The sequence below is a fragment of the Prosopis cineraria genome, unplaced genomic scaffold (assembly GCF_029017545.1).
Source record: "Prosopis cineraria cultivar Desert tree isolate PC_DT_omini unplaced genomic scaffold, ASM2901754v1 PC2, whole genome shotgun sequence".
NCBI lineage: Eukaryota > Viridiplantae > Streptophyta > Magnoliopsida > Fabales > Fabaceae > Prosopis > Prosopis cineraria.
In genome coordinates, this window is record NW_026555333.1 from 34,614,105 (window position 1) to 34,637,573 (window position 23,469).

The 23,469-nt window shown below is 30.5% G+C and overlaps 1 long non-coding RNA gene across 1 annotated transcript; it reads right to left on the reverse strand.

Annotated features, from left to right (window-relative positions):
- Positions 1-2,470: 2,470 nt before the first annotated feature.
- LOC129304045 (uncharacterized) lies at positions 2,471-16,507 on the reverse strand. Its single transcript, XR_008591587.1, has 5 exons — positions 16,327-16,507; positions 13,765-13,849; positions 3,197-3,296; positions 2,890-2,965; positions 2,471-2,767 (listed from the first exon to the last, which is right to left on the reverse strand). It is a non-coding gene; the product is annotated as an uncharacterized LOC129304045 (long non-coding RNA).
- Between the last annotated feature and the right edge of the window lie 6,962 nt (positions 16,508-23,469).

A 23,469-nucleotide genomic window follows, 5' to 3' on the forward strand; every position in this document is an offset into this window, starting at 1 on the left:
TTTATCTGCCCGTGCCCACTCAAAAAGGAAAAGAAAATTCATATGGTCCTATTAAAAATTTCACTAATTTCCTAAAATATTTATTTAACCAAGGTCTTATTTGTGAGTTTTAATCTTAAATAGACAGTTTTAAAAAGAAGGGAACCATAGTTAAGAAAAAATAATTTCTTTGATTGTTTAAATTAAAAGTTTTATCACAAAAATTTATATTATATACAAGAATTAAATTTTGTTGGCACAAAAAAGTTTATATGAGACTAATCTTAGGAGATCATGAACTAAGTCTTTATTAATTGAACTTACTTTTATTAATTAAAACTCAAGAGAGTTAACTTGTATTTATTAAAATGAAAAGCAAAATTCTAATAGATATATAATTTTTATGTCATGATAATTTTATATTTTATGTATAGTTCTTTGATAGCATTTAATTTTAATAAATTTTATATTTAATATAATTTAATAAAAAATTATAATTGATTTATTAATAATATTAATATTTATCTTATGTATTAATTTTTCCCCACAAACTAATGTTTCTAAATCCGTCACTGCCTGCTGGTTGTGTTGTATAGATTGTATATTTGAATCGATAACAAATAAAAGCGCGCATGTGAAGATGTGGCTTATTTCTGAAAGAAATATCGCATGTATGGCGCCTGTGTCATCTATGTTGGATTAATTGTGTAGCCCTACTAGGCCAAGCTTGTCGGGCTATTCTTTTTTTTTTTTAACCAACGTCGGGCTATCCATTTAATGCCATTTTTCTGGGCCTAGACTTTGTAAATTGGATATATTTTAATACAAAACGTGTTACAATTTTTTTCAAAACGAAGAGACATTGATTTTTGAAAAGCCATGACGTCCTTGTAAATTAAGGAACTTTTAATAAAGGGTTATGTAGGAAGTTATAATAGTAAAAGTTACATGCCTCTGCTAATTCCTAGAGGCACCGTGGAATGTTATAAAACCAAAAAATACTGTAGTACTGACCATTTGATGAAAGGAAGTCTTATTTCAAATAAAAACTCTACATATTAAAGAGCTGTTATTCTTCATGAAAAAATTATTTTAAATAATCATTGGTTATTAATTACTAAATTACGTTAGTTCATGAAATGACATGGGTTTATTACTTTTAAATAAAGAATTAGGTTACTTAAAAGGAACAAATGCAAGGCATAACTCCATTATATATACATACATTCATACATATATATATATATATATATATATGATTTTCATTTAAAGCTGGAAATTCAAGCAAGTCGGGCTCAATTCAGGCCAAATTTATTCCAAATCAAGCTTAGAACATCTGAATATATAAAAAAAGTCTATGCAATCAAGTCCAACCTTAACACCACCTAAATTATTAAATTAAATTAAATTAAATTTTTATTTTTTAGCTAATTTGAATTTTTATCTTAAAAAATTAAGATTTTCAATTGTTATCTTATTTTCATTTTATTTTATCAATAATGAAAAAAATAATTTGGGTATTCGAGATAAACCCATTTAAATTTAGGCTTTGCCTAAAATTCTTCAGCCAACCCAAATAAGCTTAAAAGTAAACAAATTTTTTTTAAAATCCAAGTCCACCTTACAAATTTTCAAGCTTATTCAAGCTAGCTCTAACTACTTGCTTTATCCTCACTATTACTCTTTTCTTAACATCCAAACTCACTGATGATATGATACAACAAACTATTTCAACTTACAAATTCCAAGCGGTCCAATTACAAAAGCAAAAGCTAAAATAATTAAGGAAACTTTGAGTGGGTTTGTGTAAAATCTCCAAGTTCAACATGAACTTAACCTCTCCTAATTGTTATTTACCATGATAATAAGATTTTGATTGCAAATTATAACCATTAAATAAAATATCAACAAACTCCAAATAGGTATGAATCAAAGTGAAAAGCAACTAGAAGCATGGAACAACATTTAAAAAATCAACTAAAAACAAGGGCAAAAACATCTTTTTCACAATTCAAGAGAGTCCATCGCAACCATCTCTCAACCCATCATGACTTGACCTCCACTATACGATGAGCCACAATGGAAGCACCATATGTCATGGCACACTACACAAGCATATGGACAACATTGTGCTATCATAAACTAATTCCAAGAATGAGCTTCCAACGCCCCTCAATTTATCATCTAACATCCAATTAGAATAATCTGTGTCTGTAAAAAAACTTACAAATAGGACTAGCTATTGCCTCTGATTTCATTTATAATAATAACACACCATAAAGTTAGACATTTGGAAATACAACAATTGTCTTTTCACATTTTAAAACATCCATGATGTTTAAAATCCAACCAAAAATGCCGATCGCTTATAATACCACTTAGATCAAGCCCAAAAGACTTGACAACCTACTTAATGAACCAAACGTACACATAAAACACATTTTACAATTTCATCCTTAACCCTAATATCATCAAAATGTGGTGGGGGAGATAATCAACATAAAATCCACATCATTATAATCTATAGTCATTAAAATAATCAACAGCATACTTACACTAATATTTAGGCTCTATTCAAAGCTTTACAGCCTAATAACATAAATTAGCACACTAAATATAACCAGTCCACAACAACAGCACGCAGTGGTGCAAGTTACCAAAAAAAAATTCCTAGTTGAGAATATCACGTTAATTACACATAACTCAAAAAGTAAACTGAGGCATTACAGAAAGGACCAAATATCCTATGCCTTAGGAGCTTTTCCCTTGTTCAATCCTAAACTAGTGCCTGTAAAATGTTAAATAAGGGGTGAATATAACTACTCAATAATTAAAGTAATCTATAACATGTTCACTCAAGTCAAATAACGATGGACATGCAATGTGGGCAATTATAACACAATTTAGTACCATTTAATACAAATCAATGCAATGCATGATCATCATAAGCCACCAAAGTTTCATCACCGCCAACAAAATCCATGGGCTACAAAAGTACAAGATTAGGTTAGTCCAAGCTCACTAATTATGGAAAGTAACCGGGTCAAGGTCCCGTACTCAATTTTGGACCATGGATTCCCCAATGTCAAACAATGGTGTGTCACAAAAACACCCTATTACCAACTTTGCTAGTTGTGGTTTAAGGGTCTGAGCCCTATTACCACCTTCACTAGCTAGATTTAAGGGTATAATCAATGACCAAATACCGAGGCCTTACAATGTTGGTGTAATCACGTGGATATCAATCATTAATCTCCCACTACAGTGAACCCCTGCCATCATTATGATCATGCAACCATTTCTCATGTCAATTCACACTGCATATGACAACATTATCAAGCTCATGAGTCTAAATAAACATTTGAATACTTGAACAATCACATTTATAAACAAAGCCTTACTTGCATATTTCCAAAACAATAACATCATATAATTTCATTTATTTATAGGTATATAAAACATACATTTCAAATTCATAAACACCTACAATTACTCAACAAGCAATAACACGAAATAAATTTTTCCTGATTACCTTAACCTTTGAGAACTCAAAGGTTACCCTCAAATATCACTTGTTTCTGTGCTAAACGCTAGCTCTTAGTGCTTCACATTAACCACTATCACTAACATTGTTCAATTTCAACACTTCCAACTTCATAATCTCACACTTTAATCACCAACAATCCCAACCACAATTGCAACTTTAATTCCAATGATTTTATTAGCTCTCATTAACTCCATTTAACTCCCAACAACTTAAATAACTACAATTATAACAACCTATAATCCAATTTCTCCATTAAAAAGCCTAGGGTTTACCTAAACTCAAGAAATTAGAGCTCAATGATCAAGCAATTAGAAATCAATGTTCTAAGAGCAAAACTAACTTCTAATAACTCCATGCTACCCCATTAATTCGGCAAACAACTTCACAAAGCTCAGAAATCAATCAAGGGGGCAAATTCAAGAGGAAAAATAGAAACCCTAACCTTAAAACCTAGTTAGAATGGAAGAGGAGGGATGAGAAACTTACCTCTAATAATTACAAGCTCAAAAATGCCCTAAATTGATGGAAATCTTGTGCTCAAGTAGAACCCTAGGGTGTTCTCCATCACCTCTCTCTCAATCTCATCCCTCTCCCTTTGTTTCTGCATTTTCCAGCTATGTAAAATGCTTTTTTGATATTAAATCCTTGAACAGTCGTGCATGTTATAATTCAGGATAGTTCGCGATTGTCTCCACTTAATAGGGTCTATCCTTACTGTTTAAAACTATGGATGGTTGTATCTAATATAAATCAAAGCCCTTGATGATTTTGATCAGAGAGCACATCCACTTCTAAGGGTGCTCAATCTCATTCATAGTGATCCCCTTCTTTGTGACATCAGCAGACGGGCTTGAACATAGTCCCCATTTCTACCTTAAACTCAATCTTAAACTCCAATATCACACTACAATATTCCTAATCACTTCTTACTTTATTTAATGCTCTTAACAAAATTGTTGGGATTTTACGGCTTGTGCAAGAGACTTTGACAAAGAAAACTGGAATTGGATCAACAATTCTAAACAAAGATGCTGAAAACTTTATTAATTTGATTTTGGAAAAAAATAAGGCTACTGAACTTATTTTGGGCTTGGAGACTTCAAATTAAAAGGCTTTGGACACTATTACAAATGGAAAGACTCATTTTGGCCTAAACATTATTGTCTTGGGTATAAAATGCTTATTATATTTTATTATATTTATTTGAGCAAAAATTATACATTAGTTAGTAGATTTTAGGGCTAAGCGTGGGTCAAGACGAGCTTGCTAGGGGGGGACCTATAACCTATCTTGTTTTAGCCCATAAGAAAAATGGGTGTAACATCCTAAATTTTAGACTTAATTAGAAGATCAAGAATATGCTTGAATTTAATAAGCTATTAAAACCAAGTAATTAGAAATCCCAAATGTGCCCTAAAAAGATAGAATCGTTCTCATGATCCAAATTGTAATTTAAAGCTTTTTTGAGGCATAATATTTTCAAAGACTTCAAGGAAATGTCTATAATTGAGGAATGGGCAAGTTAAAGTACAAAAGAGTCCTTCATGGGATAAAAGAAATAAAAAAGGCTTAGAAGAATAATAGAGGTATCTAAGATCAATTTTGAAAAATAGTCATTGTAATTGCCAAATTAAACAATGGCAAATTTATTTGACAATTTTATAATTACATCCTAATTAGTCTCCTAGAGAAGGATCGCATTTAGATCCTATGGATCATACTTGATCAAAAAAGGGCACAATGACATTGCAGTTAGATCTCATTGTCAAAATAGATCTAAGAGTTATTGAGCCATGAAGAAAATGATGGACATGGATGAGTTTAGAATACATGAACATCTTAAGTTTGGCTAACTATTACAAAGAGAGCATTCTTGAACTTTTCTAAGATAACTCAACTATTAATTAGGCTAAGAAAGGAAAAAGAAGAAAAGCGAGTGAGAGTAATAACTCATCAGGGACAAAAAGGTAATTATTATTTAAGGGTAATTATGTGAAAATAAATATAATGGATTATGAAAAAGTACCCAAAGTCACAAAGGATGAAGGTGAAAGGTCAAAAAGTAATTTTTAAAAGTTTTGGGTCTTTAAGTGTAATTATAAAAAATTACCCTAAATTTAGCAAGAAACTAAAGAAAATTTATTAAGAAAGGAGAAAATATTTGGGTGAATTATATCAATTTTATTGGTTAAGGATTTCCGAAATAACAAATTATTTAATTTAATTCAATTCCATTAGGACAAGGAATAAAATATCAAAATTTTTACCTAAACTAAATAATAAGCCTTTTGGCCCAACTTCGGAGGGAATAGCGACATCATTTTCGACCAGAATGGAAGAAAAGGTTAGGCAATTTACTTGGTCCAAAATTGATCAAAATTAATTGTTAAGATTAAAGTTAGAAATTAGATATTTTGGATTCCAAATATTAATAAACTCGGTTTAAACTTCCACTATTGAACACTTCATCGGCTAGCAATATTGGAAAGAGAGGGGGAGGAATTAAGGCAAAACTCCACTCAAATCACTTCTTTTGCCTATACTTTCTCCACAAAAGTTCTTCCTCTAATCAAAAACAATATTCTTATGGTTTTAGATTTTTAAGAGGATAAGTTTAAAGTGATAGGTGGAGGAAGATGTGGGAAAGCAAGAACAAGTTAGTAGATGGAGAAGAGGTAAATACAAGCTTTGTTTTGAGCTAAGTATCTTGGTATTTAATTAAGTTTTCTTGATGTAGTGTTGCTCCCTTGTTTTTGCAAAGAGGAAATCATAGGATTTTGTTGATGCTAAGACCATGGAAATGGTGTTAAAAGATGTTTAGGCATGATAGAATAAGAGTTTAGCAAGTTTTGTGAAAATTGAAAAAGCTTGGAATTAAGGGGAGGTACAATTCAATTTTCCTCAGCATAAAACAATGAATTTAATCAAGTTTAAGTTCATAAAATATGATTTAAAACCTAGCCTTCATTTGTATAAATATGAAGCATGAAATAACTTGATAGCAAGCACAATCCAGGGTGTCAATTGCCCATAATGTCGCCCTAGGCTGGTTCAAGGGGAAGAAGATGGGAATTTGTGATATTTGAAGTTTAAAAATAAATTTCTCCTGAAAACTGAGTGGAAAAATGATGACACAAGAATTTTATGCCAAGGAAAAGTAAAGTGAAAATTAAGATAAAGAAAGTAGGGATGAATTGGAGAATAAGTTCAGTGTTGACAATGTGATTAATGACTCTAGCAATTGTAATAAATATTCTATAAAAATATTTAGAGCCAATGAATGTCATGGAAAAGGAAATTAAAAGTATGACCAAGGTGGCTCAAGTTATGGAAGCAAAGAAAACAAAGAAGAAATAGTAAAGCCAAAATTGCATGCTTGGTATTTATGCTTGTATGTTGATATGTATTATTTTCTTGCTTGATTATATGAATCATGAATGAGTGTTTGAAACTCGGTTTGTAAGTGTTCCATGGTTTGTGTATGATGTATCAAACATTGAGCATGTAAACATGTCATTATATGTGTAAGTCGTGAAGTTAAGTAGAGCAAGCATGTCATGTATAAAGCTTTTGACTTGTATGCTTAAATGGTATTGTTTACTGCTAAGATTCTCTTGAATCTCATTCCCATTGACTAACCATGTGAGGTTAGAAGTGTCCAAAGAAATAACTAAAGCAAGAAGCAAAGGTAAGTGGAAGAAAGAATTAATTTTCTATGGCACTACTTTATAGAAGATGAAAAATGTATAATAATCCCATGAGACATGTAAATTTATGATGTGAACTTGGTATGTGTAATATATGTTTTGATGTATGATGACCAATTTGGAATCCTAAACGACACTTGAAATCATGATTTTAATATACATAATTGGTGTTATCTATAGTTTAGGATCTTTTAGAGAAAGATTACCTTTTCATTGTGTAATATAACGTAAACCATGTTCTTTGCTCATGTGAATTTTTAAGAGAAGCTAGACACATAAAGCTTTTTAACAAGTCCTAAAACATGTCAATTGGATGTGTAAATATTGAATTAAATTTTTTAAGTTAAGGCACGAGTAAAAGCCATAACTATATTTTTATCATATAAAAGACTTCAATATCTTCCAAGAGGATTTTAAAGCATCCCCTTACAAGTTTTTTTATATTTAGTTATGATTTTTTAAAGTTTAGTTAGAATTCTAACCTTACCAAATGAGTAATAACCTGATGATTCCAAAAATTAGACATGATCATCATGGGATATATGCATAAATACATATTTCTTAAGCCTTGATCAAGAAAGACTATAATTTAATATCTTAAATATATTAGAAGTAGGATTAGAAATTCTTGCAACTCTTTTCATATGAACAAAAATTTTAAACTTTTTGTAGAAATTTTTGCTAAACTACTCTTGTAAATCAAACCTTCCAAAATCTTTACAATAAAAAAAATTCATATGGTTTAGCAATAGGGAGCTCTACTCTTCAACAATAGACAAATAGTACTAATACATAACCAGTTAAGATCTTATATATAGTTAACCTGGAACACCTAAAGCATATTCTCAAAATATAACACAAAATTACATCAAAAGAAGATTTGCTCGAAACAAATCTCTAGATGAAATCAACTACAAGTCCCTCAAAGGTTAGTATGAGCTAAGGTGTTAACTAAAATATCTAGACTAAGGAATATTTTCAAGTGAATAATGTTCAAAAAAAATAAAATCTAAAAGAATAAAATGAATAAATTCATACAATTATGTAAACAATTGGAAATAGAATATTCTAATTAATCTTGGAATTAAAAATCATAAACCATTAAATAAGACTAAACAAGAATGCTCCATCAAATGTTTTTAAGGAATCAAATGGATTATATATATACATATATAAATAGAAAGGATGACAACATTGCTAATTAACCTAATGAACTTAAGTAGACAAGTCAATTAAAATTTAAAATTTTAAGGACTTAATAGAACAAGTAATAAACATAGACACAAAGTTACAAGGATAAATAATCGAATGCAACTTATACCATAAAAACAAAGGTGGATGCATAATGCATGAGGGCAATACTAACCAAATGCAACCTAAAGCACAAAAACAAATAAGGACATATAGTCTATGAGTGTAATGTTAACAAAACACAACTCGAAACCACAAAAAAATGCAGGTATTATACCCACGAATAACAAATGTGAGAAGAAATCTCATGAAAACTAAACTAGCTAGTTATTAACAACAATTACTACGAACTAACAGAACTCCATTTACAACCAGTATTTTATGTATAGTCCTCTTAAAAATAAAATTTCAAACATGCATGGTAATTCATAACTAACACTTCATAACTTCTTAAACAAATTCCATGCATGACTTTATCAAATAAAGATCATTTAAACATATAGGAACAACTTTTTGATCAAAATAATATATTTTCTCAAAATTGAATGATTTATTTAGCCTAAAATATCAACAATGGAAATATTTATCAATAGGGATGATTAACTAAAAACATAAATAAAATATAATTTTAAATAAAGAAATTTTACTAATAGATTAGATGAAACACTATCACTTACCTGTAATATTCCCAAACACTAGATTTCAATCTTTAGAGATTCAACCAAATCTTCCTTTCTCTAAACACCCTAACTGATATAAAAAGAAGACTTGAAGGTATTTATTCGTGTTTGATAATTTTTTTCCAACTCTTCTCAAGCACAAGCAGCTAAACTTAATCACTCTAAAATTTCAAAGTTCTCCTATCACCAATTTTATTGAGCAACTTAGGTACATACCCAAAATCAAGTCTTGAAACAACACTATCATTTATAATCATCAACCAAGCAACTTCTCGAAATTCAATTAATCTGGCAATAGCATCATAATTAAGCTCAAGTTAAACTGAAGAATAAATAACACATAAACTAGATACGTTCTCATAAGAGTTACTGAAATTTTAAAAAAAGATACATAATTAGAAAAAACTCATCCTAACAGACATTTATTGAAAATCTTACAAGCATCAATCCTTAATCTAAAATTTCAAATTCTTTCTCTTCAAATATCATTCCAACCATTTCTAATACCAATATTTTAATTTATCAAACTTCCAAAATTTTCATTCCTCGTACCATAATCAATTCAAATTTGGCAAAAAAGAAAGCATCACTTGAACCCATTTTCCTTTTACAACAACGAAATGCTTACAACATGATTATTTACATAAATGAACTTCCCAATCCTCAATTTAAGTTTGCTTCAAATTTATCCTCATTCTTTCACCATCATACCAATCGACATCTTAAATAAAAGACAAGAAAGTACAAATTTTAGCCACCCAATATATATACTCATGGACTCAACAAGAAAAGAGAGAAGATGAACTCAGCTTACCAATGAAGTAAGGTGAAACAGAGATAGGGAATTGAAGATCCCCTAAACCGGATCACAACTTCAAAAGAGGGACTTGAGTTTGGGACTCCTTCATAAGATAAGGCTAGGTCTAGGTCAATCCCTTAAGTCTTGATTGTTGAACCTTGATTTTGATTATTAAAAAAATTTTGAGAAGTTGTTTTGTAGAGCAAATTTGTCAAGGTTAAGGAAAGAAGGCTTATGTGTCCAATGTCTTTGATCATTCTCAACCTTAATTTCTATTCCATTTAGAAATAATTATTTAAATTATTTCTATCCAAGAATTGATTCTAATCTAATTAGTACTATTTAAAAATCTTTATGCTGATCTTAAACCTATCAATATATGTCACATCTACCGGTATGACCCGTTTCTATCCAAAGATCTCTGTCCTACCCAACTGTCTCATGCTTATGTGATTTTGTCATTCCTTCCAGTATGTCCTAAACCTACCCGAAGGTTCTACTTCTACTGGTATATGTAAGATTTATCCAAATGTCCTCTCCTGCTCTCATATTTTCAATCTTCTGATCACTTTTACCAGTATATATGAAACCTACCCAAACGTTTTTTGTTCCCCCGATAGATATTAGCCTCAATCAACGTATTTTATGATTAATCCTACAGGTATATCATTCATCTACCGGTATGTGATCTTCTCTATCTTATCTAAAACCTTCATACGCATACCAGCATGTCCTAACATCTACCGATATGTCTAACGATTTCACCTCTATTTTTTGTTTCAAAAACAGAGCATCTTGAATCACCTTTAAACCATATTCTTTTCAACTTTAAAGTGTTGTGTTCACTGCCTTACATCTTCCTTACACCTTTAAACCTTCATACGTATACCAGTATGTCCTGACATCTATTGATATGTCATAAAGATTTTACCTTTTCAACTTTAAAGTGTTGTGTTCACTTCCTTACATCTATTGATTCCTATTACATCTTTTTACGTTGTGGTTGATTTTAGGCATTATTCCATGATTTTACTCGACTATGATTCTCACTGACTTTGGTTGTTCTGATTCTTGTTGATTATGGTTGTGCTAATCCTTGTTGTGGGTTTGTGTCCCCAATAAACAATGGGATAGGGGCATAGGGAAGGAAAGTGGGTAGGGGTAACATTGTCTTTTTGTATTGTAAAATAAATTTAGTCGTTATAGATTAAAAATTTTCTATCCATTTTTTCTATCATATTAAACATACTTTTAGAGCTAATTTATTTTTCAATTTTATTTTTATTTCTATCAAAATACTTTTCGCTAACCAAATAGAACCTTTAAAGTTTATTTAAGGTAAGATGAGATGTCTCTTCATTGTTCTTCGGCCTTACTCTACAAATAGCACAAGGAATACATCTCAACTTGGCCCATATAAGTTGGCTATAAGAACGGGCTAGGTTATGTTAATTGGTGAGTCAATGGCCAACCCACCAACCCGTGTAAGTTTTTTAATTTTTTTCTTTCATTAATTTCAACCACTTTTAAAACCTGAAACTAATTTAAAAAGCTGATTTTAAAATAGTGTTAATATTAACATGACATAACAAAAGCTCAAACTCCAAAACTCACAATACACCATTACATTATGTAAATTCATATTTGAATTAAATAAAATTAAAAAATAGAAAGGATCAGCTCGTGAGTTGAACGGGCAACCCATAGCTAAAAAATCAGTTTTTAATGGGCACGTTTTTTACTCTGCCGAACCCACACCAAAATGTGGGTTTATATGAACTAATCCAATGGATTGGAGCCATGTTTCCAGCTCTATTCATAGATGACTCAATCATGTTTCCAGCTCTATTCATAGATGACTCAATCATGTTCGCTAGTTATTAATTTCTTATTAATTTTCACATGAACTAATACTTTATTGAACTCATATAACTGTTTACTTTGCAGCATTAATATTGAGATTTGAGAGTCCAGATAGGCTTTTTTTTTTTTTTTCACTTTTCCCTGCACTTAGGCAATTGATTACTGGGGCAAGTGTTTGCTTCTTGCACAACTTGCTAAATTTGCCTTATTTTTAAATACATGTATGATTGATGCAGAATAAGAGCTTGTCTTGTTTCTATTCTCATTTTTTTTATTTTTAAAAACTGTTTTGCAATACAGTTTTCAAAATTGTTTTTAAAACAAAACAAAAGAAAAATCTGTTTGGTTGTCTTAATTTAAAAACAAATTTAGAATTAAAAAATTGATCAATAGTGATGATCATCAACGGTTAATTGCAACAACTTATGATAATTATCAATTAAGGTAACTATAGTTTTTAATAATCAAATATAATGTATTTTGAAAACAAGAAAAATAAAATAAAAATAACTTTAAAATGTTTCTTTAAAAAAAAACAAAAAATGAGATCAGTTTTAGAAATAATTAGATTCAAAAACATTCCTTCAAACAAGTTTTTTAACTTTTTTTTTAAAACAAAAAAATGGTTTTGAAAACAAAAACCAAACAGGCTCAAAGATTGCAATTTTTTTTATTCTCTATCTGGAAATTGAAGGAAAATACAATGTAGCAAACTAACAATCCACTGCTTTCAAATTTCTAACCACGGTTCACCTTTTGTGAGAGCCTGTATGCTTTCACTTTCTGTAGATTTTCATAAAATGATTTCTAGAAAACAAAGCAGGGTATCAAATTCTAATATCAGGCAGCACATGGAGGTTGGATTCTGTTGAAAACATATCTACATTTAATAACATCAAATTATTGAGGATGATTAGAAAATCCAGATAAGGGCAGAGAGATGCCAAGAGTTCATAGCAAATATGACCAAAATTGAAATTAAGTCACTAGTTAGAGGAAGAAATCTTAAGGACACCATCAAATATCAGAAATTACAGTTGTGCTTTCATCAAGTGAGATTTTATTAAGTTACATAAACCTTAAAATGAGTTGAGGCTTTGATTTGATAGTCTTACCATCCATCCTCTGCATTACTGTTGCGGCAAATAGCATGAGATCTTTCGTTGATAAAAAAATATTTTGCTGAACACTATCACACAAGATTGATATTTATAATTGCACTGCAACATATATAGATTATGAAATACCATAAATTCCCCATGTCCGAGCATGCAGACCACATGTTTCAACAAATTGATATGAAAAAAACAACCTGGGGGCAAGGGAAAACACACGATTCTGCAGAAATACGATTTATGGCTGATGCAAAAATATGAGGTATTTAAATCAGTTGATTCTCCCACATTAACAACTAGCTTTTGAGACAGGATTCCCATCCCACTTAGATACCCATCAATGACCAACTAAACAAAGAAATTTCTTATTTTCAAACAAAAAAGAAAAGCACATACTTTTCTCTGTTATACTGTTATTTGTATGATATTCCCTTCTTCATGATCCTTTGTATCTTGCCAATTTCCATTGTAATCAATTTCTGACAGCATATCTACATTTTTAATGTGATTGATCCTCATACACCATGATTTGTATGCAAAATATCTGTCTCTCCTTGCATAAAGCATTGTATGTATGCTATCAAAGGAGAGATTTCAGATAGATGGAAAAAAATTTACAGGCACTGCACAAAGAATTAGATGGGAGATACGGTGGTCTCTGGGTTCTCCAAATGCATGTGAAAAGTGCATGCGCAATGCTGGGTGAAGTGTTAGGGGAAGTTTTGTGCTATGAATTAGTTTAGGGTTTTAAAGGTTCGAAATGACAATTTTGTCAGCAAAAATGGCACAAATAACAAGTGAATTGAAACAATGCAGCCTACATTAATAAACCAACAAAAATTATTAAATTACTAGGGTTTGAGCCTTTGAGGTAGCACCATACCATATAGCAAGCAGAAAATACATTAATCCACCAGCCTTCCCTGGTGAATGATGCAAGACACTTGGAGAACTTTTTCAAAGTTAAACTGGAGACATAAAAAGAAGAAAAGGAAGTTAAGCAATTTGAAACCGCAGAACCAAAAGATCCTTGGCTGGCGAAGATAAAGCAATTTTAAGGACTTAAGAAAAATGCATAAAGAAATAAGGTACAGTGGATGTTATTTTCCCCAGAAAATTTCCACATATTTTGGCATTTTGTGGTCAGTATGACCTATGTGCAATCACAAGAAAATTCAGTTAAAAAGAGTTCAACCAAAGACGAAAAAATCAAAACAAGGAAAGCATCAAATATGCTATTAGAGTTCTGACATATCCGCCAGTCCTTCATTATTATGATCTGTTCTCATCTCGTTAAGTTTCATTAAGTTTTTTTGCAAAGAACACAACAACAACAACAACAACAAGCCTTTATCCCACTAGGTGGGGTCGGCTACATGAATTGCAAGACGTCATTGTGCTCTATCATTTATCAAGCTTTTAGGAATATTATTAATTAAGAGATCGCGTTCAACAACTTCCAAAAGTATTCTCTTAGGCCTTCCTCTACCTCTCTTAATCGGATTCAAAGTTATATGTTTCACTCTTCTCACTGGTGCCTCCCTTGGTTTTCTTTGTACATGTCCAAACTATCTCAACCGATTTTCTACCATTTTTTCCTCAATAGGTGCCACCCTCACTTTTTCGCGTATGTGCTCATTTCGAATTTTATCTTTACGTGTATGTCCGCACATCCATCGTAACATTCTCATCTCTGCTACGCCAACTTTATGCTCTTGTTGTCCCGTTAGAGCCCAGCATTCACTACTATATAACATTGCCGGTCTGATAGCAGTGCGATAAAACTTTCCTACTAAATAACTCCTTTAGCTTTTCTCCAATTAAACCACCCAGCTTGAATTCTATGTGAAATATCTCCACTGATTTCGCCATCATTTTGAATAATGGCTCCCAAATATCTAAACTTTTCCACTTGAGGTATAATTTGATTTCCCAATTTCACTTCCAAATTATTGTTGAATAGTCCTTTACCAAATTTACAATATAAATATTCCGTCTTACTTATACTCAAACAAAAACCTTTCGACTCCAATATCCTCGTCCATAACTCAAGTTTGCAATTAACCTCTTCTCTTATCTTTGCTATAAGAATTATATCATCCGCGAAGAGCATACATTTCAGGATTTTCTCTTGAATATGTTTCGTCAAAACATTTAAAATCAAGTTGAACAAATAAGGACTCAGAGATGATCCCTGATGTAGTCCAATCTTTATAAGAAAATCCTTTGTTTGACCACTAAGCATTCTTATACTAGTTTTTACCCCCTCATACATATCTTGTATGGTTTTAATATAAGCAATCCGTACTCCCTTTTTTTCCAATGCTTTTCAAAGCACTTCTCTTGGTATCCGGTCATAAGCTTTTTCCAAATTAATAAAAACCATGTGTAGATCTTTATCTTTACAACGATACTTTTCCATTAATCCCCTTAGTAGATAAATCGCCTCTGTAGTTGATCTACCTGGCATAAAACTAAATTGATTCTCAGAAATACTTGTCTCCAATCTCAACCTGTGCTCAATTACTTTCTCTCACAATTTCATTGTGTGGCTCATGAGTTTAATCCCTCTATAGTTAGTACAATTCTAAATATCCCTTTTATTTTCACTTGATTCATTTGTTTTTAAAAAATTACTGTTGTAGCTATCCTCACTGAAATGGTAAATTTTAATTGCCAAATTCCAGTAGCAGTAATACATTACAGAATATGAAATTCCATGAACAGCATTAGGGATGGAAAAAAATTCGCAGAGTAGTATCAGTACAGGAAAAGACTTGTCAAGCAGAATACTCTTAAGACAAAAAGTTTAAGCAGGCAAACAACTTTATAAGATCATGTACATGATAACGGGAAAAAAATTCTGAAACTTGATTCAAGTGCAAGTAAGTAACATAGAAGGCCTCAGAATAGTTTCAATTTACATAAATCTGAATCTTATGACTAGCAAGCAGATACATCCAGAACACCTGTTAATAACAATCAAAGCGGGCAATATAAATATATTGCTGCGGATCTGATAAAAAATAATAAAAGCAAAAAAAGGATGAAAACTTGGGAATCTTAGCATTCATGTTCAGGCGACCGAGATCGAAATCTAAGTCTGCCCTGAACTTCTTACCAAGTTAATTCATTAAAATTCAAGCTTTTGCTAGACATCAGGTCAGCAAAACAGAACTAACCCTCAAGGAGAAAAAGAAACCAGAATTTCAGAACATTTTTTTACATCTATTCTTCCTATTTATTTACTCAATAACTAAATAGCATCTTAGTAAGATCTGATTAGATTTATCGAATTAAAGTAAAGATAGTTTGACACGAATTGAAGTAAACTAAATACCGAACATAAAACAAGTCGAAAAGGAAAATAAAAAGAGCTCTGACAATCAAAGCCTCTTGGCGAATAGAAAAGATTGTTTGAGGCAGAGAGAAAGTGAAGTTTTACCTCGGAAAATTTTATTCATGGAGCTTTCTTTAGATCATCGATTCCAACGACCTACAAATCCTCATTGGCTAATCAAGCGCAACTTTCTTATCTGAACGATGGTGCTTGGCGTGGAGGAGGAGAGGGAAAGAGACACTGCGAGACAGTGACAGCGGATTTTACTCGGAAGGAGACCGGGGAGAATGGCAAATGTAGACCGCATGAGAACATTAATATCAAATTAAAATTTTTTCAACGCTATAGTTCTAAAATTTAATACTTCTACTTTCATATTTTAATATTAAAATTTTTAATTTAATGTTAATGTTTTTATAAAATCTGTACTTATTATTTTTTCATGAGTGACTGCATTAGCTAACGTGGCAAATAATGCGTAAATATAGTGCTACGCAAACAAAATCCTTTTTATTTCAAGGAAAGCACAATAATTGACCTTACAGTTTTATAGCTTTTATTTTATATAGCTTTTTTCTAATGTTTTTACTATTTATAAGGGTTGAAAATATTGAAATTATAGACACCTAACACCTAAGAAACAAATATCACTTAATATTACTAAATTTATAAGAATTGAAAACAGTAAAAAGAACTAAAAAAAACTAAAAGCAAACACAATAAAACTATAAGAAATAATGATTGTGTTTTCCTTTTATTTTATCATGTAATGTAATGAATCGCTGATATTAAGTCTGGAAATACACCTTTTTTTTGCTTTTAGAAAATCTCACTTAGGGCCTTAGAATATAAAATTTTGTATTTAAGACCTAATAGAATATAAAAACACACTGCCAGGTGAGGGTTTTTTTTTTTTTTTGAAAATTTTATTAGAGATGAAAAGACACATTTGTCCTTATCCCAACAGAATATCTATACATGCATAATATGATATTCGTAAATTTTTAACACAATATTTATAAATATATAATATATCTAGTGCACATTTACTTAAAATATGTTATTTGAATAAAAGTATGTTGTTTATTATGAATTTTATATTATATAAATATTGTAAGTCTATATATATTTACTCATAAATATTGTGTTGTTCGTACTTTTCTTATTTATACGTAATCATGCGCCATCTCTGTTTCTTTTCTGGAAAAAAAGAGGCAACTAGTTACTTTCGCGGGTTTATAAATATGTCGGTTTAGTTACTTTTGTCGAAGGAATGGGAAGAGAAGGCTGAGATGAAGATGCACGGGCTCATCAAGACCTTCGTCGCAGATGAACCGGGTGAGGAATGGAGCGCTGTACCAAGTGATTTTGTCCAGATATTAACGTAGAAGGAGAAGAGGGATGAGAGAGGGAGTGATAGTCAAAAATATGTTTGGTCAAGCTTCATACTTAACCGTCAACATTTGTCATATTTAATGGCTCCGCGATATTGTATAAAGCTTCGAGGCGTCCCAAAAAAAAAAAAAAAAATTAGAACACTAGCCCTCACAAATATCATGTTTGTCGTTGTCCTTTAACCTTGTATTCTTTGATAATTACATTTTGATGTAATGTAATGAAATAATGATGTAAGGACCAACTCGATACTTACAAAAAATAAGTTATAGTTAAAATTTAATTATCACCTGTTTCTTATAAATAATACATGAAGTAGTATTATTATTCTTTAATTAAATAGTTGGGTTCAATTTTTAGCCCTGGTATTAAAAAAAGAAAAACAAATATACGTGAATGAGAATACTCCTTCTCATCTTTCTTGCTCTTATATTTCATACATTTTATAACAAATTGGATATAATTTGATTTTTACCCTAAGTGTCTTAAGAGAAATTTGGCTTTCTTGTTAACATATAATCTCTTTGTTTAAAAATATAAGATATTTTTAACAGAATTACACCGCCAAATAAAATAATTACCTATTTTTAAATTAATATTATCTTTTTATATTTACCCCTATTAAACATCAGACAATAAATATAAAGTTATTCATTAATAGAGGCACTTATAAAAAAAATAATGATTACACTTTAAAATACTAAAAATATTTTACATTTTTTAACATTTAATTTTTTAAAAAATACATTATATTTTTAAACGGATGGAGTTGTTTTTGAATTATTTATACTTCAACTATTAAACTTTAACCTGGTATAAATTTTTATAGTTTTGGTTTGATTGTGAGTCAATTCTAAAATTTTAATTCGATAAAATTCAATTTCTTTAATTTTAATTGATATCTACATAAAATAGAAAACTATTACAAAAAGTACTTCTTTATGAATAATAACCGGCATTGTATGAAAAATAAGATCGAATTGGTCAACCAGCGAACCAATCCCTTGGCTGGTCCAGTCAGATGATCAGGTCGGGAATTAATTGAACAAGTTTAGCTCAGTTGAATCAAAATAAACCTAAGGTAACTCGGCCGACCTGGTGAGTTGGACAAGTCAAACCGATTGAGAGAAAAGAGCAGAAAACAAAGATGCAAGAAGAAGGAAGAAGATGCAAAAGAAAGAGGAAAAGAGTGAAAGAAAATGAAGGAATACTGATGAAGAAAGGGAAAAAAGTCAGTATATTAACTTTCATCTAAATGACCATGGCATTGCTTTAAACCTGTAACGTTTTGATTTGTTTGTTCTGCAGCTAGATCTGTTCTTGAATCAACTAATTTGCTTGTTTTCGCAGAACACAAGTGGGGAGACGAAGAAATAAAAAAATAAAAATGAAATGAAAATGATGAAGTTGAATGAAAGGTCATGTTCTTTGAATTCTGAAGTAGAGGAGCAAACGACCGACTGGGCGGATGCATTTTTTTTTTTTTTTTTTTTTTTTGGTGAAGGCCGAAAGGATGCACGGCGCCGTGAATAGAACGGAAAAAAAAAATTCATTTGTAAAGAAGAAAAACAAAAAGTTGCTGAAAGTCTTGTCAGATCAGATAGTCTGCATTTGACAAAGCTATAAAAGTATTGATCACTTAAAACCATTTTAAATGAAATGCAGATAGAGGTCTTTTTTTTTTTTTCCCCAACGGTTCTTAATTCAAATAACAAGGTTAAGTTGTTAAAAGAATAAAGATTTATCAACTTGTACGAATATAATTTTTAAAATATAATTTTTTATATTTTAACTCTTTAATTTCATTATTTTTCATTTTAATAATATTATTAATAATGAGAGAAATAATTTACTATTGTTATCTATTATTAATTATATTATTTTATTATGATTGGTTTGACCTTAATTTAACTTTCAGTTGGATTACTGACCTTTGATTCAATATCTTAATAAATTTAATGATCAATTTAATTTTTAATACTTTAATGACTTAGAATATTTTTAAAATTTTTGAGAGAAGCAAAAATGAAAGTCCTCCACATCTCTTCACAAATAGGAAACAAGTCAGGGCCTTTCTGTTTTTTCATACTTTATTACAAAAGTTCAAAAAGTATCTGTTCTTATTTTGAATTTACTTTTTATCCTCTGGTTTCTTCAATTAACCATAGTACAAAGCAAGCATCTCCTGTGCCAATTCTTCGCAGCTTTCTTTTAGAAATTAAACTTGCTTTTTTTCCTCTTCAAAAAAATTAAAAGAAAGCCTTTTTAAAAAAAAAAAAAAAACAATCGTCTATTTGTTCCTTCAAGCACCCACTTGAATGGCCTCTCACTTTCCTATTCCAAAAAATAAAAAAACTCTAGCCACATCCGAGACTAACTCAACCGGCTCCTCATCACTTCGTTCTTCTGCTTTCAATCTGCCCCTTTTGCTCACATTGCCTTCCAGCCGACCATCCCATTTTCGTTCCCACCATCGGCATTCCTAGTAGAGTTAGGAAACAAGGCGGGATGGGTGGGGTGGGCCATATTGTTAGATAAAAAGGTGTAATAGAAGATTAAAATTTTAAATTCTATATCCTAATGTAAACCAAATAAAATCATTTAAGTTAAAGTAGGAAGAAAAGTTACCTTTTTCTTTTTCATACTTCATATGCATTCTCTTCAAGACTTTGAATTTCAGGAGCTGATAATATAGATCTTTTTCCTCTACCAGTATCCACATGAACAATTTTCTAACTCGAACAGCGTGCTAGCATTTCCAGCGTCCGTTCTTCTTTGAATGTTAATTTTTCTTTCTATAGGGTGTTTCATGGCTCTCAAAATCTTTGGTCGTCAAAATTTTTCTAACTATTTTTATTGCATATCCCCTTGTATCTATTATATATAGATTGGGGTTTTTGCCTTCCTCTTGAAGAGCCAACCAAAATTTAAATTAAATTTATCTCATAAATAAAATTTATAATATTATATCTAATTTAAATTTATCTTATAAATTCAAACTATAAAACTGATATAATATTTTTCATATCATATTAGTTATGAAATTTAATATATCATATAAAATTACATTTAAAACTAATATAATCTAATCTAATCTAATCTAATATATCACATATACATATTATATATATATATATATATATATTTGAATATATATAAACACACATATATTTTGAAAATATATACACACACATTATATAATATATATTTAATTTTATATGTTATATACATATACATACACACACACACACATGAATATATATATATATATATATATTTCAAAAAATATATATAAACTTATATTTTATATTTCATATTTCATATAAATATAAATATATATAAATATTTATCAAATAAATATTTAAATATATATATATACATATATATAATTCATTCACCTTACATTGCATTCATTGAATCTAGACATATTTCAGATTCATTCAACTTGGACATTATAACTCGAGTTGGATTATTCTTGTGTGCGACCCTGTAGGCCCATATAAAGTTGGCAATAGGCTAATTATGTTATTAGCCCACAAGTCACAAGTAGTCTCTAGCAAAACATTGCAACTACCCAATTCATATGGGATCAATGATTTGATCTAACCTATCATATAATTATATCACATCCCTTTTGTCACGTGATATTTTAGTTAAGTATGAGATATGAAATTGTCATTCTCTTTTACCTGACCATTACTTTCTCGATCTTTGAGTGGACTGATTGTAACAATGAAAAAACCCTTTTCATTATAATATGGCCATATAATTCTCAATCTTACTCATCAAGGGGCCTATTAATATCTCTTAGTTAATGTGAGGGACAAATTCTATCTTAACCACTCATATTCCTCTATCTGAATATCACTAAACTCAATCATAGTTATAATGATCACCCGTCAAAGGTTACTTTTGACTAAGTCAAAGTTTAGTGGTTATCATGTAGGAATCCATGATGATATCAGGTCAAATGGCTTAGTGATATGGTTACATATGAGATAAGCTTGTGACTTGTTATGCAGCTTTCTCATAGTAGGTTGGTCCAGCACCTTGTACTCTTTCAAGTGCCTATGACTTTGATTTATATCTCTATAATTAAAGTCATACTAACCTTGTTTCATTTATGATTCCTTCATAGATGACCGATCAGAGACATTTAGGACAATCACTATAGTTTGTCCAAAGAGACAATTATCATAGTGGACATGCAATTAATATGATAATAAAAGAGAAATTCATTAAATAACAATGTGTATAGTACAATAATTGGCTTTATAGCATAATTTTCAATACATATAGGTCTAGCCCTTTGGGCTTAAGCCAAAAGCCTAATTAGCTCAATTTTACCCAATAGTTAAGGCCCAGCCCTTATTCAAAGGGCTCAGGGCCAGGGTCGCAAGTGTAATATTTCACTCCACTAAACACAATTAACATTAAAACTCATGGTAATCAAAAGATTAATATATAAAGATGATTATTAAGCTTTAGTCAAAATTCAAGCAATCCTAAGTTTTTCAAATAAAAATGAGTTTAAGTCATTCAAAATCCTCTATATCAGAGTAAAAATAAGTTATGGAAGCATGTGATACCTTGAAGGAGTGAAAGAAATCGAAAACAAGTGAAAAATGACTCTTATAATGTGTGACAGAGCAGTGCGCCATGACTTGTGCACATTGCATCGTAGTGTGTTGCTTAGGCACCATGCACTGCAGCGTGGTCTACTAAAATTTAGCAAATTCTGTTGTATTTGATAGCAAAATTGAAAAACTTCCGACGTGCCCCAATTCTTCATCCGACATTTGATTGGCATGATCTAGATGTCTATGAAAAGCTCTTAATATGAGCTAACTAATGGCATGGGTTTTACTTCCAAACTAAGTCACACTAAGAAGTTGGACACCCAAACACATTTTGATCACTTTTCATAACTTTTATATAAAAAGGTGTCCAAAACCCTCAACAAGTAGTAAAAGCCCACCTAAACCATGTCTATTGGACTTAGGACAACCAGTACAGCATGTCACATGCACTGAAACTACAGTATAATGGAAATTCACTCCTCAGCCCCTTTTTACCAAAAATAGAGGGGGAGGCAAATTGGCATTGTATTACACCTAATCTAATCAAAATATGTTCAATTCATCATTTTTATACTTGCACTAATATTTTGGCCCTATAAATGTATATATCTCAACATACAAAAATGCCCAAAGCCTAAAATATAAATAAGACATTTTTAACGACAAAATAGTGCAAGTGTAATAGCATGCAACCTAAAATTGGCAAATGTATACTATTATACAAAATAAACTAAGCTGAAGGCATATAAAAAGGAATATGCTAATTCCTAGCCTCTTAAGCCTTCTCCCCCTCAGTACCAAAGCTAGAACTTGAAAAGTGTTAAATGAAAGGGGTGAGTTTAGCTACTTAATAACTAAGGTAAAACCTACCCTATGCAGTTATATATCAATTTTAAGGCAAGCAGATACATATGAAACCAAGCACTTAAAACATACTCATACATATCATAACTCATCATTTCTCATTTAATAGCTTCTTTATCTCACATATATTAGGTGCATTGTTCACCATATTCTCATATATGTGATGTAACATCCCAAAAATTTTAAGACTTGAATTTATTTTAAAATAAAATATCTATAATTAAATTAAAATTAAGAATAATTTAATAGAGGTTCAAAGTTGGAATTTTACTAAGTAAAATTTTGATTTTATTTTATTTTTAACTATGAAAAAAATTACCAAAGTTGACTTGAGCTTTTGTGCTATAATAAAAAAATGTTAGGCCCCTTTTTTGTAATTTTTTTCAAAATGTTTGAAGATCAGTTTTAA